Here is an 18,287-nt window from a genome sequence, read left to right on the forward strand (position 1 = left end):
CTTTTCTAAATAATAGTCCATTAAACAGTTCACAGTGTGTGTTCTGTAGAAATGTAAAAAAGTGATTGGATGATACTAATTAAGGAGAGATTCTGTTTCCACTTACTGCAGATCAATGGTGGGTTACATTAAAGCTGCATTTTTTTTTTGATGAGTTTAAACTCAAAAGAACAGCTGTGCTAAATACATATTTCAAGGCATACAGGTAGGTCAAATAAATCTTTCTTTCTTTGCCTGTCTATTTTAGAACTACAGCAAACTGTAAAGGAAGAATAGTAGTAAAATAAAAAGGCAAATTTCTCACTTCAGAATTGTTTTGTTTTTACCGGTGGAAGAAGAAACTGTTGAATCAGGACTAATAATTGTGCTGCTTTCAGATCCTGTTAGCTTTTAATTTACTCAATACCATTCTATGTGTTGATTTTAGTGTGACTCTTTTCTTCAGAGTTTCTCTACAAATGCCATTCTTAGGCGCATCTCCTCTCTATTTTATGACAATGTTTGATAGTATGAAAAAAATAACATTTAATATTGAAAGTCCTCTTCATGTGTTTGAGCCCATACTTTCTCCTTTAATCCTAAATCATTCTGTGTTACAAAATTTAGCAAAAATCGTCAGAGAGATATTTTCATATGCAGAGAAGAGCTGAAATTCATCCCAGTCAGATCAATTAAAATAAAAGTGCTCCACTCGTTGACACTCCTTGATCATCCCAAACAACATTCTGAGAAAATTTACCTGGCTGTCTTCAAGTAATATAATGAATCCTGAACATCTATGACAAGGAACTAAAAGAGAAAATGTGTTTCAGGCACTGGGTATACATATTTAAAAGCACAACACTATTTTAAAGTCAGTTCATTTTGAGTATCAAAGAATTTTAATTTTAGCACAGGATTCTATGGAACGATGACCCTGTTTTTACACCGACTATTTTACTAGAAGAAGGGGTTTGCTATTGTCAGAATTGTTATTCGCAACTTTCCCGGCATTCAAACATCCTGGGACCCTTATTCTAGCTTAGTATGAATAGAGGTGTATGTAACATGCGAGTTCCTCTCTTGGGATTCCACTCTGCATATGAGATGGGCCAAAGAGGCTGTGTTCATCTGAAGTACCAAAATTCAGAGGTACAAGGTTCCGATTTGGGTCCATCTTTCCTATATTAAAGTTTAAATTAATATAATAGATATGAATTATCTCAACAATTCAGCTAACGCTGTGATTGATTTTTTTAATGTCCTAAAATCTTTATTCCATATTTAAATCTGGGTGCTATCAAGTACTGCAAAGTGTTTGCGTATACATAAAGCATATGGGCCAAGCTGTGCAAAATGCTTTCCAAACAGGGGTGTATTTATTTTGAGGAAGTATTTCCAATGTGTGCCTGTACCCTATTTTGTCACAGCCTGTGAAGATTACTCCTGCCAGGAGCAAGAGTAACTTATGTGAGGGGCTATATTGCAGATTCAGGAGATGTACACACATAAACATGTAGACCATGCCACCTGACCTCCTCCCCCACCCCAGCCTGCCTCATTCCACAATGTCCCACCCAACAAAGGGACAGGTGGCTGACTTTTCCCAGGGTAATGTAAAACCAAAACAATGTCCTCTACATGGTATTTCAGTAATATTCAGTGCATGTTTCCTTTACTCCTATAGGAGTTATAGGTAAGGCTACATTTTAGTCATGAGTATTTTTAATAAAAGTCATAGACAGGTCACAGGCAGTAAAAAAAAAATCCATGGCCTGTGACCTGTCCATGACTTTTACTATATACCCCTGACTAAAACTTGGGGCGGGACTCGAGGGGGCGGCCCTAGGGGTGCTGTGGGAGATGCGGCTGGGGGGTGCAGCCCGGGGGAGCGCAATGGGTTCTGGGGGAAGGGATGGTGGGGCTGGGCAGCTTCCCTACCCAGCTCCTGGGAAGTGGTGACCTCCAGCTCCTAGCTCCACATGCTGCCTCCGCTCCGTCCCAAGCCCCGGTTCTGCACTCCCATTGGCTGGGACAGTGGTGCCTGCAGGCAGAGACAGCACATGGAGCTAGAAGCTGAGGGAGGGGAGTTCCTGTTGCCCTTCTGGGGAGCCCACCTCCCCCCAGGAATCCATGACCTCCATGACAAACACGGAGCCTTAGATATAGGGCTATAACACTTTAACCTAATTTCAGTTGTTGGGCTAGTGAGCACATTCTGAGTGGTGTTGGTGGCCTGTGATACACAGGAGGTCAGACTACATGATCAGATGGTCCCTTCTTGTCTTAAACTCTATGATACCTTGGAGTGTAAATAATACTGTATTTCATTAGTGTCTATTTTTACTTTTAGAATTTTTTGTTTGTTCGTTGCATATTTTACCAATGATGCACACATGAGATGATTCAAAGGTTCATTAATTTTTAAGGCCAGAAGGGCCTACTATAGGGTGACCAGATGTCTTGATTTTATAGGGACAGTCCCAACACTTGGGGCTTTGTCTTATATAGGCACCTATTAACCCCCCCTCCCCGTCCCGATTTTTCGCACTTGCTGTCTGGTCACCCTAGCCTACTATATCATTTAGTCAGACCTCCTGTATAACTCAGTTTATAGGCTTTCACGCAGTTACTCCTGCACTGAAGACAATTACTTGTTCGACTAAAGCCTATTTTCCAGAAAGGCATCGAGTCAGGACCAGAAGGCATCAAGATGAAGGGATTGCTATGGTAAGGATACACTTTTTCCCTCAATAAACTGCAGTTTAAAACCTACATAACTGTGAAAATTCTTGCCACACCTTGTTTTTATTGCTTTTTATTGAACTGCATATATTAGAGATAGAAATGTCATTTTGGATTAGATTTTTACTTTGAGGTTTTCTGTGCATGTAAGACCCACATATACAAATTCTGGAAATCTCTTTTTAAACATCTTGGTTATCATCAATATTCTCATAGTAATTTCTACAGGGAAACTTTTTCTGGCATAATTCATTAAAAATTAATCAACCCATTTCTGTGCAAATCTCTATGACATGCATTCTTTGATGCAGTGAGTGCTGAATAGTCTTTGCTTTACTATGAAGTGACACAAGTGGAACTTGCTAATTGGCTTTCAGTGATGTCATACCCATGTCTATAATGCATAGTAATTGCACAGGTTGGCTTGTTTGCCTCATAATGAACATATTCCATGACAGACTCTCTGTATTTTTAGAGAATTTTTGCACCCCTTTGGTATTTAAAGTCACAGTGTCCTGGGAATTATAGCTATGATGTTATAACAGGGCAGAAATGCACTAATGTGTTTTCAGTCTTTATGTGCAATTATGTTTCTTTCACTTATTGTTCTACATTAATGCTGCATAGGAAAAATGAGATGCTTCTTTGCCTGAGTTAGCCGTGTCTTTCTCAGTGATCCTACAAGGGATCTCCTGTTGGGCAGTTTCATTGGTCATATCAAAAGCAACAGTAAAGGTGATAACTTTCTAATCTAATTCATAGTTGGCAAACTCCATACAACTTGGAGAACAAATAAGAGGAACGTAGCTAAAGGGTTACGGAAGTTAAGTTCTGGTTCTAGCAGGCCTGTGACGGGTTGGACTCCCCATCTGGGGTGCCACTTGATGTGCTGGGGTCCCACTGAGCCTGCCCAATCCACCAGCCTGGGCTTCCTCACCCTGTCCTTGCTGTGGCTGTGCTGTCCCTGAGCCTTCAAGCCTTCTCTGGCACCCATAGAGGTAAGGCCACACCTTGCTGCAGACACAGACTGAAATCAGCTCTGTGTGGGAGGATTCAGCTTGGGGATTTACCCAGCACTCACATGCACACCTCCTTTGGGGTGTAAACCCAAAATATTGTCTTGCGCTATATAGAGAGATCTGTACAGTGTAAGCTCATAAAAATCCCCCCCTCCCTCAATGTGGAAGGAGATATGCACAGCTTTTTGCCCCTCCTTCCAGATCTGAATTGCACAAACTGGGTTTTGATATAAACAAAAAATAAGTTTTATTAACTACAAAAAGGTAAATGTTAAGTGATTATAAGGGATAGCAAACAGAAAAAAGCAGATTACTGAGCAAACAAAACGCGCAAACCAAGCTAATACACTAAATAAACAGGTTACAAATAGTAATTTCTCACCCTCAATGTTGTTTTTGGCAGGTTGCAGAGTTTCTAAAGCTTAGAGTTCTAGTTATTTCTCTTCACAGGCTAGACCCCTGTCTCAGCCTAGACTCAGCCCTTGCCTTTCCCCAGCTTAGTTCCTTTGTCTCTTTGGGTGCTTTCAGCAGTCTTCCTTCTTGGGCAGGGAGGCAATGGAGAAGAGCCCTGACTGACTCACTTCCCAGCCTTAAATAGGATTTACATAAGGCAGGAATCCTTTGTTTGCAGTGGAAAGATACCAACAGTGTCCAAGGTGGTACTCCATACTGGGTGACATTATCACATGACCTTGCAGTGTTAAAGCCACCATGAAACAAGGTTTATTTGTAACATCCACAGGAAGGAACTCCAGGAAGATGAGAGATCAGCATCTTCAAAGACCCATTATATTGTTTTTCCTAATGGCCCATTCAGGCTGATTACCAATCTCTGGTGAGCGTTCTGCAAGTACACACACAGTTGTAATTGTTACATAGTCAATATTCCTAACTTCAGATACAGAACTGATACATGCTTCCTGCAGTTCCCATTGGCTGGGAATGGTGAACCGTGGCCACTGGGAGCTGTGGAGAGCCGTGGCTACAGACGGTCAACGTAAACCAAATGTCTTGCTGCCCGCCAGCGGATTACCCTGATGGTCCACATGCCGAAGGTTCCTGACCCCTGGTCTAGCTCTTCAGTTCAAGCTATAGTAGCTCATACTTCTAATTCTGGAGGTCTCTGGTTCAGCCTCCCGTATCTTGGCCAAAATGGTGATCACCACACATGCTCAGCATGTCCCCTTTCTTTTTTCCCCCCTCCATGCTTGCTTGTTTGCTTTTTGGAAACAAGATACACATACAAGATAGTGATATGTTATGTACCACTTCCTTCTATTCTGATGGTTTGATTGAAGTATTTACTATATTTTACTTATTGGGTTTGGTTTCTTGTCTGCCAGGTGGGGTCAACAGCAACAATGGCTAGGTTCAATATCTAGGGTTTCATCTTGACATTGAAAAACAGAACTGGCTCAAGCCTCAACCCAGTAATCTGGGAAAACTAAACATCATTTCAGGGTGCCTCTAAGAGGGAATAGTTTCCCATTCATAAGCACTGAGTCTGTGTATAACAAAACATTTTTTTTATTAAAAGGGAAAGGGAACTCAGTATTAATTTGAGAAAACACCACAAGAGTGATTCAAAAGCATGTGAACCATAAATAAACACCCAAACAGTACATTGGGCAGTATCCTTTGCCTCAGTTTCCCACCTTGCAGTGGGAAAGTCCAGTGGATGAATGTCCCTTTAACACACCACTTCCCTTTCCCTCTGCTGCACCCTACTCACAGTTGGTTGTCTGAAGTCAGCAAAGTCCCATAATTAAGGGATGCATTCATGTGGGCTCACCTGAAAAGAGCGGGGAGGTCAAGCAATATCTCTGCCATTGTCTCTGCTGCCACTCACCGCATGCTACCACCTTTGCCACTGTCACTGCTTCTGCTGTTATCTCTGCTACTGCTTGCTGCTTGAACCCATGGAAAGGAACTAGGGGATACACCTGATGAGTAAGCAAGACGTGTAGGGGCATGCCTATGGACAGAAGTCTAAGGCTTTTCCATGCCATGTGCTGTGAAGCTTGTGTTTGGGACACAGGAAGTACAAGCTACATGGTAAAAGCAATATAAAGGGCAGCTGCATCATCTCCATTTCATCTTCAACCCGGCTTCTTACCTCTGGAGTAACTTTTCTACAAACAAAGCTCCGCAGGACTGAATTACCCGTGTGGATGTGTTCCAGAGGGACTATCCAAGCCAGCAAACTTACCAATACTGCTAAAAACCTGATATATGGACTCTGTATGTATCTGATTGCTTTATCATTTAACAACTCTCTTCTTGTTCTTTCTTTTCTTCCTTATAATAAACCTTTAGTTTTAGGTGCTAAAGGATTGGCTGGCAGTGTGGTATTTTGGGTAAGATCCAAACTGATATTGGCCTGCTAACATGGCTGACCGTTGGGGGTCAGAAGAAGATTTTGTATAGTCAGAGTTTTCAAATAACTTCTCACTGTATTGGACCTAAGTGCTGACTTGGAGCCAGAGAATTGGAATGCAATAAAGGGGGCTGTGTCATTTCTTTTTTTGCTTCTTGATAACCAGTGTGAGGGATCAGGAGCACAGTCTGTGACTCGTTGGTGAGTTTAACTTCAGTGTTAACTACCAGTCTTTGGGAGAATCTGCTGTCCTATTTGCAGGCTGCCCTGACCTTGGCATTTTTAGTGAGTGCTACCCCAGACTCCCCGGGCCACACTGCTCATCAGTCATTTCAGCTCTAGTAATCACCAAACAGAAAATAGGACTCTCACTGGAGTCCAATCGGCTCTGTGTTTAAACATTAGAGAGGTGAGGGTTAAAGTTAGGGTGACCTCCTGAATCAGGACATGCTAAGTACATTTCTGCTGCCCTTTACTCATGCAACAGGGACAACAAATTTTCATTAACTCTGCATTAAGTGAATATTAACCCAAAACAACCAAAATTGATCATTTTGGCAAAGCAAGTATGTTTGATGATCACCTAGGCAGAGTAGGTGTGTCTATGCAAATACAAGCTGCTCCTGAGGTATTTTACCCCAGTTCATCACTAGATTTCAGGGAAGAGCCCCGTCAGACCCTGCTAACATTGTTAATGGGGAACTCTCATCTAATGGTTGTGTTTATAGTGGGGTCACACAGGGATTGGTTCTTGGTCCCCGGCTATTTAACATTTTTATTAATGACCTAAAAGAAAACATCATCACTGATAAAGTTAGCAGATGACACAAAAATTAAGGGAGTGGTAAATGATGAGTCACTGATACCAAGAGATCTGGATCACTTAATGTTAAGTGATTATAAGGGATAGCAAACAGAAAAAAGCAGATTACTGAGCAAATAAAACAAAACACGCAAACCAAGCTTAATACACTAAATAAACAGGCTACAAATAGTAATTTCTCCAAAACAGCAATGTGCATTTTCATTGTTTTCATTATATCTTATGGTAAGTTTTCTTTTTGTTGTTTTCAGTATATCTTATTGTAAGTTCATAATTCATTTTCTGTATGTCTTCTTCATCATAACTGATTTCTTCATAAACCCATTCCATTGCATATCAGTGGCTTGGCCTGTATACATTCTTATTTATGCACTTTCATTTCAGATGAAGGAGTTCTTTTTTACATTCCCTCTTATACACTCTTGTGGTGTCTTGTTAATGCAGAATGTCTGCCACATACCATACTTCTCCAGAAACGACTGTCTTTCACTGTGGGAGTGAATGATTCTGATATATTGTAGATAGCATATACAGTGGCGCTTTGGGAACAATGGTGGTGTTTAAATGTATTAATATCTATTATTTACATAGCATGCTACATGCTTTAAAACACATAGTACATACCAACCATTCAGTTTTGGAGTGTGGATGATTATATTACCATGTTCAATTTTTCTAGTTTATTATTTAATGTTCAATGATTATTTGCTTTAAAAAAAACCTTTCCATAATACAGATTTGGGGTGTGGTCTTATTGAAGTCAGCTGGAGTTTTGCAATTAGACTCACTGGAGGCCAGGACTTATCACTATTTGTTTAAACTATTGAAAACAGGCCATACAAAAACCAGGTTTGATACTGGTGTGAGTAGGTAGGGTACACATACATCAGGGTGATCCTAACCAGCTACTGTTTGAATGATTGATTGGTGCAGAATTGCTTGGACCTGTTTGATATTTTTTTTAAACAAGACAACTTCTTTCTTTCTTTCTTTGTGGACCAACAAAGTCTTAATCTAAGGAATATAGAGAGCCACATGATTATGTCATTGCCTAGTCCAATTACAAATCTTTGATTCATTCTGTTATCTCTTCTGTTCACCGAGTGATATACAGATCACATGGCTATTCAGACTTGAAACTCTTTACCTTTCACTTCATGCCTTACCAATCCTTTTGCATTTTTCTGTAAAAACAAATGTGCAATATGAAATTATTTTATTTTTATCTTATGAAAACGAGATTAAGAGTAAGAGAAAGATACAACCCCAGTTAATTTTTCCTGTTTAAGTTTGTATGGACTGTCAGTTTAGAATGTGGGGGTAGACTCCTGGCCACAGTGAAGTCAATGGCAAAACTCCCACTGACTTCATAGGGCCAGGATCTCACCCTGTAATTATTATCCAATGACCAGCAGGCTTTGAAGCAATCTAGTACTTTCCCCTGTGGTAATGTGACACCATTTTGGAATACTTTGCAGTTTTATATACAGTAATTCTGAATGAAATCTTCCTGCCTCAAGCAAAGTCTTCATAAAGGAGGTTAGAGAGGGCAACAGGATTCTCCCCCCAGCCCCCAAACTAGAAATAGGGAAAGATCAGCAGCACAACCACGTAGGAGCCACTGTTGGTGTTCATGGACAGGAATAGCATCCACACTAGCTATATGGAAGCTGTGGTCCAGAGAATCTGTGTGAAGGGCATGGATGCAATAGTCATATGCATCACTCCCTGAATTCTGTGTTTCAACCGGATTGGATGACGTGTAAATCTGTACAGAACTTGGGTCTGCATTTGGTTTCATGCTAGATGAAACGTAATGCACAGACCAGTTTAAAATATTGCCCCATTGACCCATTTCATATTGACACCAAGACAGTAATGATTGCAATGTGTGGTACAGAATAATAAAGAATCTGATTAGAAAGTATGTGCTGCATCATCTACTCCATCTTCTTACATGGGTATTGGATTGTCTTCTATGCTAACTCACCACTTACATCTTAGGCGATGCCAAGGAAAACCAGTGGGACTGGTCAAGCTGTGTCAGAAAAGACAGAATTTAGTCCATATTTAATATAAAGGGGTGAGATGCCCTGTGCTTCCCCTTTTGGTTGGGTGTGGCATTGCAGGTGAGCTCCATCTTCCCTTCCCCCAACTGGGTGTTAACCAATCTGCTTGCATAGATCAGGGTAATAAGAAGCCAAACAAACTAATCAAAAGAAGAACAGTTCCTTCAATGAAGCTACAGAGAAGAAGCACATGGAATAATAGATCAAAAGACCCTAGTTCAGTCTCCCAAACTAAAAGTCTAAAACAAAGTCTCTGTGTCTGGTCAGCCTAGCCTTCTGGGGAGAGAGAGAGAGCGCCATCCCTTGTAGGCTGTTCTGCTTCTAGTCTCCTTCCCCATGTTCAGGTTCCTCTTTCTGTTTAAACAGGTCACTAAGGGACAGTAAGGAGGCTTCTTAATTTCATCCAAGAAGTACAGTTTGTGAGATCAGGCTGACTCTACAAGGGGTAGTACACTCCTTCATCTCAAATTAATTTTTGATCACCTATATTGGTGGTAGTTCTCTGACCTGCCTTGGCAAATTATTTCATTATCTAACTGACCTCACTGTTAGCAAACAATATCCAAAAGTTTAATCTAAGTTTTCCTATTTCTTATGTTCAGTTGTTGCTTTCTCATTCTTTGCCAATAACTCATCCTCCTTTTTGTGTTGTTACTTCTCAAATATTCCTTCCATTTACATTACCTTTTCTCTGAGGTGTACTTCAGTTAATTAGCATAGCTTTAAAATATCATGAACATTTTACTAAATCTCCCATGATGCACCCTTTCCCCTCACTAGGAAGGAAGAAAGTGGGAGCTGTAGTCGGGTCATAGAGTCCTGCTGTTAGAGGAGAATTGGGAGCATGAAGCATCTGAACTGAAACTTCCATGAAGCACTCTGGTGGCAGTTTGAATCAATTTTTTTTTTTCAGTTTCTGGGTGAAAATTGAAAAATTTTGATCCAAAATATTTCACCACCAAGTCCGAATTTTGTGCAGAAAAAATCTGTTTTCTGACTAACTCTACTTCTACTTCTAACTCAGATCAGCAATGTTGTATCTTTCTTTGAAGTTGGCTACTATGTGAAATGAGTTGAGCTCTCATTCCAGTTCAGCTGTCCATATCGCAAAACTACCATCGCAGTTGGATCAGGGAAGGTTTTTGGATACTTCACTTTTCTCTAACTCTAGTTCCTCTGCAACATGGTGGAGGTGCAATAGTGAGGCAAATTACCCAGTAAGTTCTGCTTATGTTGTTAATTAAAGGACTTCAATCTCAAGAGAAGAGTTTAACAGCTTTCATGAGCATTACATTCATCTTAAAAAATAATGAAATAATTGTGTGAAGAAAAGTTAACTTATAAAATGTTTAATTTTATCTTATCCATTTTTATTTAAGGTGCAAAATTTAGATCTGGCTTTCAAACCCATCTTTGTTCTGTATTCTGTAAAACATCTCAATTCAGGTAAGTGTGACTAAAAACACCTGGTTTATAATTAACAATATGCTTAAGCGCTTTCCTTAATCAGGTCCAACATTTGGGCATGTTCAGATCCAGGTTTTAGAGTTGAATTCAGATTCTAATCCCCTTTCCCATAGCAAGGGAGTGTTCAGATCGGCACTTTATTAGCGGTATGTATGTCTTATAGAATAATTTATTTTTCTACCTATGTCTCATAACTGTTTCATCAGGTAATACGCATTAGGTCTCTTAGGTACAGATCTGCACTGTTAAATGGCAACAAGTCGAAGATGACAAGGCTCATCATTCAATGATGAGAGCAGCAGAAACTAACATTATCGTAGACCCAAATGAAGTGTGTTTTCTGTCTGCAGTCCTATTTGCAGACAAACTGTCAGCACTCAAGTAACTAGGAAGTTCAAAAATACTGGTGAAAGTGATTTCCCTGTCAAAAAATCAGCAGCAGTTTGTTCACTTAAAATAATGATTTTTTGTTTGTTTTTGTTTTATTTATTTAGCTATGTACCCTTATCATGATACACTTTAATATCAAACTAAATCCATGCAAGCTCATGGATACCATCGAAGCTACTTTCCTCATACAATTGATTTCTGACATTCTGAAAATCCTGTATGTGTGATATATCAATCTCTCACATACCACAATGAAGGGTAGAATATATGAGCCTGAATAGAATAGAAATACTATTTGCACATTCAAAAGAAATATAACCAAAATTACAAATGATTAAGGATTACAGAAGTGATGCAAAGTAGGACCCAGAACCTTCCTGAAGTGTGTAAAGTTACAGAATCTTAAAAGAACACATTAACATCAAGTGAATGGTACTATGGTGAGGGACAGATCAAAGATACAGCAGGAATGCTTTAAAGACAGAAAACACCATGCATGCAGGGGGGTTAACAGCACACTGCTGAGAGGAATAAAACTTCCATTAAGAGGAAAGAAGGAAAAAACAAACCCTAGAACTGCTTTTGTTAAACAAGCAAACATAGTCTCTCCCACAAACTACTGGCTGGTGAAATGATCTTGCAAACTTTGTGAGTCAGATGAGGAAATGTCACATAATATGGATTGGCATCTGCCTCTGTCAAGTTTCTGGATCTCACCCAAAGGAGAAAACTCACACTACCACATAGGGAAACTTACTACTTGACAGAAAAGAACATTTTCTGACCTGACCAACAGGGATGCGACCTAAATGAAAGCTCCCAGGAGTGGATGGTCTAAAACATTGATTCATTAGTCTGTTTAATCTTTGTGGCTGCTAAGAGAGAGATCCTCCTTGATTTAAATTCTGACAGACTGTCATCTCAAGAGGTCCCTGATCTCCTACCCACAACCAAGCTAATAAAAAAAAGCTACTGCCCATGTTGCAGAGAATTAGCATGAGGTTCCAGTGCCGGCTGAAAATTTAAAAAATAAAATTTTAAAAAGCATGAAGGGCTTGGTTCTCCCCTACATCCTAGTTCCACCCAGTACAGGGACTCGAGGCCATTCGACAGGCAGTCACTACTCCCCAGTCTGGGAATTTGGTATGTACCTGACCTACCCTCTGTGGAAGGTGGAGGAACTTTGGGGACCCTACAAGAGTGGAAGATCCAGCATAGCCTATCGGAGTTCCACCACATGCCTTCTGCCCTCCCCCTGTGCCCCCCTACTGATCCCCTACACTAGTAGGGGATGTCTGGTGAAGGAGCTGTCTCTGCTGGTTACATATGGTAGAGGAGAGTTTTTCTCCACCAGGGGAATGGAGGCCATTTGAGGCTAGAATCTGGCCCCTCTCTGTCCCCTGAGCAATGCAAAGAGTCCAGCTCATAGATGAGACTCTTCCCTGAAGTATTTATCTTGGATAAATGTGTGTGTGTGCACAAGTTCATTCTCTGTGCGATTTAGTATTTGCATGTGACTCAGAGCAGCTCTAATAATACCACAGCGGTATTGCACGCAACACAGTATTAATAAAAACCCAAAGGTGCAGAGCAAGTACATGAAGTTAAATTTACCCCAGAGTGGAAGGCTTATGTAAACCTCTCCACACCACTTACTGCCTATGGTAAGCCTGTTTCGGGATTATTCAGAAGCAAAGGTGGAACAACTACACAAGTTCCTAATAAAATGGTGCCCGGGGCAAATTGTAAGCAAGCGAGGGCAGGAGCCAATGTTATATTTTCATGGATCCAGTTGTCTGGTGCCCCCACGTAGGATTTGCTGGGGGAGCCTGGCTGTGGATTGATGCCCCCTCCCCATGCTTAATTCCCTACCAAAAGCCCAGTTATTGTGAAACTTGGGTTTTGTGCAGGACTTGTACTCTAATGACTCCAGCTTTGAGTGGGTGAGAGTGACTTTCACCCGTAAAGCATACACCATCCCTCATGTACTCTTGTGAAAAAAGTAAGTCCATATAGCTGATGATTATTTAAAGGCCTGCTCTTACATCTTGTTTGTCTCTGGTATTCATTTGTTAATATTGTTGATTCATGGTTTTGGTATTAGTGACATAAAAATCAATATTTTTCCCTATAGAAAGTCACGTAGGCACTAATTCCCTGATGGGAATTCGTCCTTTGTTGGTACTACTGGCCAGTTGGAGTCCGTGGCACAAAAATTCAGAAAAAAACCCAGCTATCTGAGACAGACATATGAGCCCCACCTGAGGCAGCATTTCCCCATCAATTGCCAGCAAAGGAATCACTGGCAGACTCCAAGCTCTAGTGTGTGATCCTCGATCCCCATTGAGGGAATGCATCAGATCCCAGTGAGAGATCCCAAATCAGCAGAACTACAGTGCACCCATTTGTCACAATTCAGGGTAAATGTCCCTGTATTCCCCATCTATGGTCCAGTAAGGGCACTCACTCTAGGCTTTTGATTCCCTGGCAGTCATCTCTCTCAAGCAAAGACACACATCTCTCCTGTTCCTGCCTGGGGTATTTCCTGGCTGCCCAGCTCCCTGCCTACACTGAATTCCCCAGGAAATAAGACTGCCTCAATAGGCCTGCTTTGCTTTCCTCCTCAGAAGCTGCCCACAACATAATGAAGTTACCACAAAGCACTTTCTGAGCAAGCACGTTTATTCTTCAGGTAAAAGCATTACAGAGAAAAGATATGAAAAACAATACCAGAACCTACACACATGCTAATAAGCTTACCATAGCTCACCCCAAGTTCAGCAAGGGCTCTGGCAGGCAAACAGTCCTTCAAACCCCATTCAGGGATTTTTCTGTGGTCACAAGCTCATAACAACATTGGCTCAGAATAAGCACCCCCTGATAAGTAGGGCAAGTCCTTCCAAGCCTTGCTAGGAAGGATTGGAGTCTCCCAGGACAGAAGGGTCTGTCTATTTGCTGGATCAGAAAGCAGGCCCTGAGTCAATTTAAACTCTGGATATTTATTCAAAAGTCCTTTCTTGTATGCTAGTCTCTAGAGAATCCAGTTTGAACAAGTATATGCTAGTCTCTCCAGGTGGTAGTGCCTGTAGGGAGGTGTTACAACCTGAGTGAATTTGTCTAATCACCTCCCCAACTGTTCTTAGGTCCTGGATGGCTGTGGTCACCCCCTTCCTGACATGGAGTTCCATGTAATCCCTGGCCCAAAATGATACATAAACTCAATACAGTGAGATCTCCCAAAGATATTGCAAGGAATTGCCGTATCTGTCACACCCATACTGTCACTCATATCAGTGAAGGACTCAGAATCCAGATAGAGACCCCAGTGAGAGACCCTAGACCCCCACGTAGAAACCCAGTGAGAGATCCTAGACCCAACTATACACCATTGCAGGACCCCAACAATCCCAAGTGAGGGAGTGTGGACAAGGGTCTGATGGCCCCATTGCACAAGTGAGCAATCCCATTGCACTATCACTGGCATCTGTGGGTTTTCGTGTAATTCCTCTGTGATGTCTAGGTGTTTGGGCTGTATCCCGGTGGCATCAACCCATAACTATAGTATCTGAGCATGATGCCACTGAGTGGCTTGAGTTTTGGTTGTGGCTAGAACTTGAGTGAATACCATTACCTATTTTTTTCACAGTCTAACCCCTGCTTATGCAGATGCATAATGGAGACTGCATAAGCAATTTTACCTTTTTATTTGCATCTTGTGTAAGTGACAAGTACAGTTTCAGTTCTTGTGGTCAGGGAAGTACTGGGACCACTCCCTGTGTTCTCCTCCAGAGGGTCCGCGAGAGGCAGATAGAATGCAGAGTCATGGCTTTCCACAATGACTCACAAAGAGACACAATCACACTGGGGACAGTATGCTGTGTCCCACAGAGGGCATTACTAGCAATGCATTGCTACAAAAATATAAGTGTGTACCATACTGAGCTATAGAAAATTATATTGGTTCCTATCATTATCATGCCTAAATTATAGCTGACTAAGGAATCATGCCAAATCCCTGAATGTTTTTATTATTATTATTACTTATTATTCTCTTGTGGCTCGGTCATGCAATCTTTACTTAGGGGAAAACACACTTCAACTCCCACTGAAGTCAATAGGATCTTTGACTACAGGGTTGGGCCCATGCTTCGTATGGTCCTTTGATTATATGTCTGCCATTACTGTAGTAACTGAGTGCCTCATGAGCTTTAATGTATTTATCCACACAACCCCTCCTTCCCTTCTCCCCCCCCCCCCGTGAGGCAGGCATTATTACCCCCATTTTACAGATGGGGAGCTGTGGCCCAGAGGTCCTCATGACATTCTCAAGGTCACACAGGAATCTGTGGTAGAGCAGAAAACAACCTGGGTATCCTGAGTCCCTGGCTAACTGCCAAACCACTGCAACCATCCTTCCTCTCAGAATCCTTCCTGGAATCCATATTTTAAAGTCTGGGTCTTTCTGTATATCTGTACCCATCTATGCATTTTAGTGATATGTGCTACATTTTAGTGGTGAAATTCTGGCCCCCACTTTAACCCCTTTATGCTCAAGTGGCATAAAAGAGCCAGAAAGGGTGCGATGGGGCCCCTGGGGAAACTCCCCCAGCTTAGGAACAGTGTAGGGCTGGAGTGCAGCCTCTAGTATGGGGGAAGGGCCAGTGGTCTGAAGGGGGATATCAGGAGTAATAGGGGTAGTTGCTCTGTGTAAAGCTGCCACAAATTAGAGTAACCCTAAGGGCTTCTGTAATTTATGCTGGGAGCTGTTCTCTTCCCCAGGGCATCCCAGAATCTGGGAGATGCAAAGACCACATTATGTGTCCCCTCCTCCTGGGCTGCACCTCCTGGGTATCCTGCAGAGTTAAAAAAAACCCTAACAAACCCTTTGGGGAAAAAAGCCAAAAAACAAAGGATGTGCACACACATAAAGACCAGACTCAATCACATTTTTGCATAATATTTCATGCACCTCTTTAAAAATGTAACCTATACAGTCTAAAAATGAGGGGATCTGGGTATTGCAGCGCTGATAAAAATCAAATAATGATAATCTGGACCTCAGTGTTCCATTAACATTCATCATCTCCTCTAAACCTTGGTATTTTATCTGCATTCATCCCTAACTGTATTTCTGACTCTAAGGTACTGTAGCCTACATTAACAGTCACTTTGGGTTTAACATGATAAAATGTACACTGTCAAGTCCCCACAAATCCCACATTTCCCTGGTCTCTCACGCTTTAAAAACTCATTTAACACTGAGGGCTAATTAATTAACTGAATTTTCCTATATTTAATGGAGACTACCCTAAACCATAGAACCAAGCCCAGCTGAAATTTAGTTCACTGAAGTGGCCGATAATTACACCCATCTAGATCTAACAATTGCTCTAATTCTTATTTGTTGTTGTTAGTATTCTGGGTTTTATTGGAAATAATATTCGTAACGGTATATTATGGTTTAATTTTTTCCCTAATCTATGTCAGCAAAAAAGACTTTATAAAGCACTGAGTGCTATGGGTACTTGAACTGCTTTTCACTTTAATTAGAACAACACACAAAGTTCAGGAAAAAAGACAGATTTATTATTTAACAAATTGGTAAACTTCAGGGAAAGATGTTCAACTTTTACACCAGCTGCATAAAAACTTTCATATGACTCCAGATGGTTGATTAACGTTTTGTATGTCAGCAAACTGCTTTTCTTTATTTGCATTGTTCTTGTTGGCTGTTGCAAAATTTATTTCTATTCATTGTCTTTTGTTTACAGGTGTTTGCAAAATAAATCTGTGACTTCAAGAAAGAAATCAAAGACTTGTGTAGCTGTTACTTGAAGTAGAGTACATTGGAGTAAAGAAGACTCTGTGTGAATTAACAATGAGACACAAATGAGCATGCATAAATGTGTGGTTATGAACATCTGTTTCAGGTACATCATTAGGTCACAAAAAGCCAGAATCTGCTCCCACTCAAGTCAATTTGAATTTTGCAATTGACTTAAATAGAAGCAAATTTGAGTCCTTACAGAGGCATGTGAAAAAATGCTCATGACCAGAAAGTATTCCTTTTTGAAAAAAGAGAGTGTAATCTGAGAGTTGCTTGGACTAGAGATTTGGATACGCAACTATCTCTGACCCAATGGAATACAAATGTATTTAATGTTAAAAAAGCAACTATAGATCTGAGGCTAGGCTTATTTATCAGAAGACACTTTTTCAAATATAGTGTCCCCACATAGGTTAACGGTAATGGGCCTCATAAATGCTGCCTGCTGTCATAATTGTAACTTCCTTGGTGCTATATTAGCTCATATGTTTTGGGAGTGTCCCAGTATCAAGAATTTCTGATACAAGCTGGGTCAAAGGGCCAACTTGACGTTAAATTGGAGCCCTGCCCCTTAAGTTTCACTCTTGGATATATTCCTGATGCCTCTAGGTTACCTGGTAACAAAGCAGCGTGGTTGCAATATACAGATTAACGAACAAATTAAACCTGCAAAAATGGAAAAGTCGATCTCCACCAGACATTGATGACTGGCTCAGTGACATGGCAGAAAATGAATGACTGGCATTTTTCAGTAGGGGAATGCCTGAAAAATTCAAAACAATTTGGGCTGACTTTTTATGATTAAGGTAGAACTTGAAAATAGATATGTCGCTTCCCCGGTCCTCCCTTAATCCTAATCCTCTTTATTTACTTTGTGTATTATGATTAATTTGGTATAAGGGTTCATTTGTTATATTTGGAGAAAATAAAATGCATATAAATAATAAAAGAGAGTGGCATTTTTGTGAGTTCAATAAAACATTTCTGGTCCCTGCTTTGCAATTACCCTGGAAAACTGTCTTTACTCTGTGAAAAGGTGATTTTACTGCAAAGGTGATTAATTTAAGAGTGGATTGGGGTCAAAGGGGCCTGGTTCTCAGTGGCTTGGTGAGCCAGAACATTTTTCACAATGGCATCATCTAAGTTTCCCTTCTAAAAATTAACTCTCTAGTATGTATGGTTGTGAACTGAAGGTAACCAAAGCAATGATTTCTGCCGGAGTCTGCAGACAGTCTGAAACACTAGCTCTGAAAAGTATGAGTTGCCCCTGTTGATCTCTGTGGTGTGTTAACACTGAAAACTAGGATCATTTCAATGTCACTATGGTAATTATTTTACATCTGTTCAAAGTGTGCAACAGTGGAGAGGGATGATTTTTTTATGACAATCTGTGCATAATCATAGAAATCATAGACTATCAGGGTTGGAAGGGACCTCAGGAGATCATCTAGTCCAACCCCCTGCTCAAAGCAGGGCCAATCCCCAATTTTTGCCCCAGATCCCTCAATGGCCCCCTCAAGGATTGAACTCACAACCCTGGGTTTAGCAGGCCAATGCTCAAACCACTGAGCTATCCCTCCCCCAATATCAT

The 18,287-nt window shown here is 40.9% G+C and overlaps 1 long non-coding RNA gene across 1 annotated transcript in view; it reads left to right on the forward strand.

The window, feature by feature from the left end:
• Positions 1 to 17,613, forward strand: part of LOC141982747 (uncharacterized) — a 57,149-nt gene extending 39,536 nt beyond the window's left edge. Inside the window, exons 2-3 of the long non-coding RNA XR_012638211.1 lie at positions 10,392 to 10,458; positions 16,641 to 17,613. This is a non-coding gene — a long non-coding RNA (uncharacterized LOC141982747). The remainder of the gene's footprint in view (positions 1 to 10,391; positions 10,459 to 16,640) is intronic.
• The last annotated feature ends 674 nt before the right edge of the window (positions 17,614 to 18,287 follow it).

Source organism: Natator depressus, chromosome 1, assembly GCF_965152275.1.
Source record: "Natator depressus isolate rNatDep1 chromosome 1, rNatDep2.hap1, whole genome shotgun sequence".
Classification (NCBI taxonomy): Eukaryota; Metazoa; Chordata; order Testudines; family Cheloniidae; genus Natator; species Natator depressus.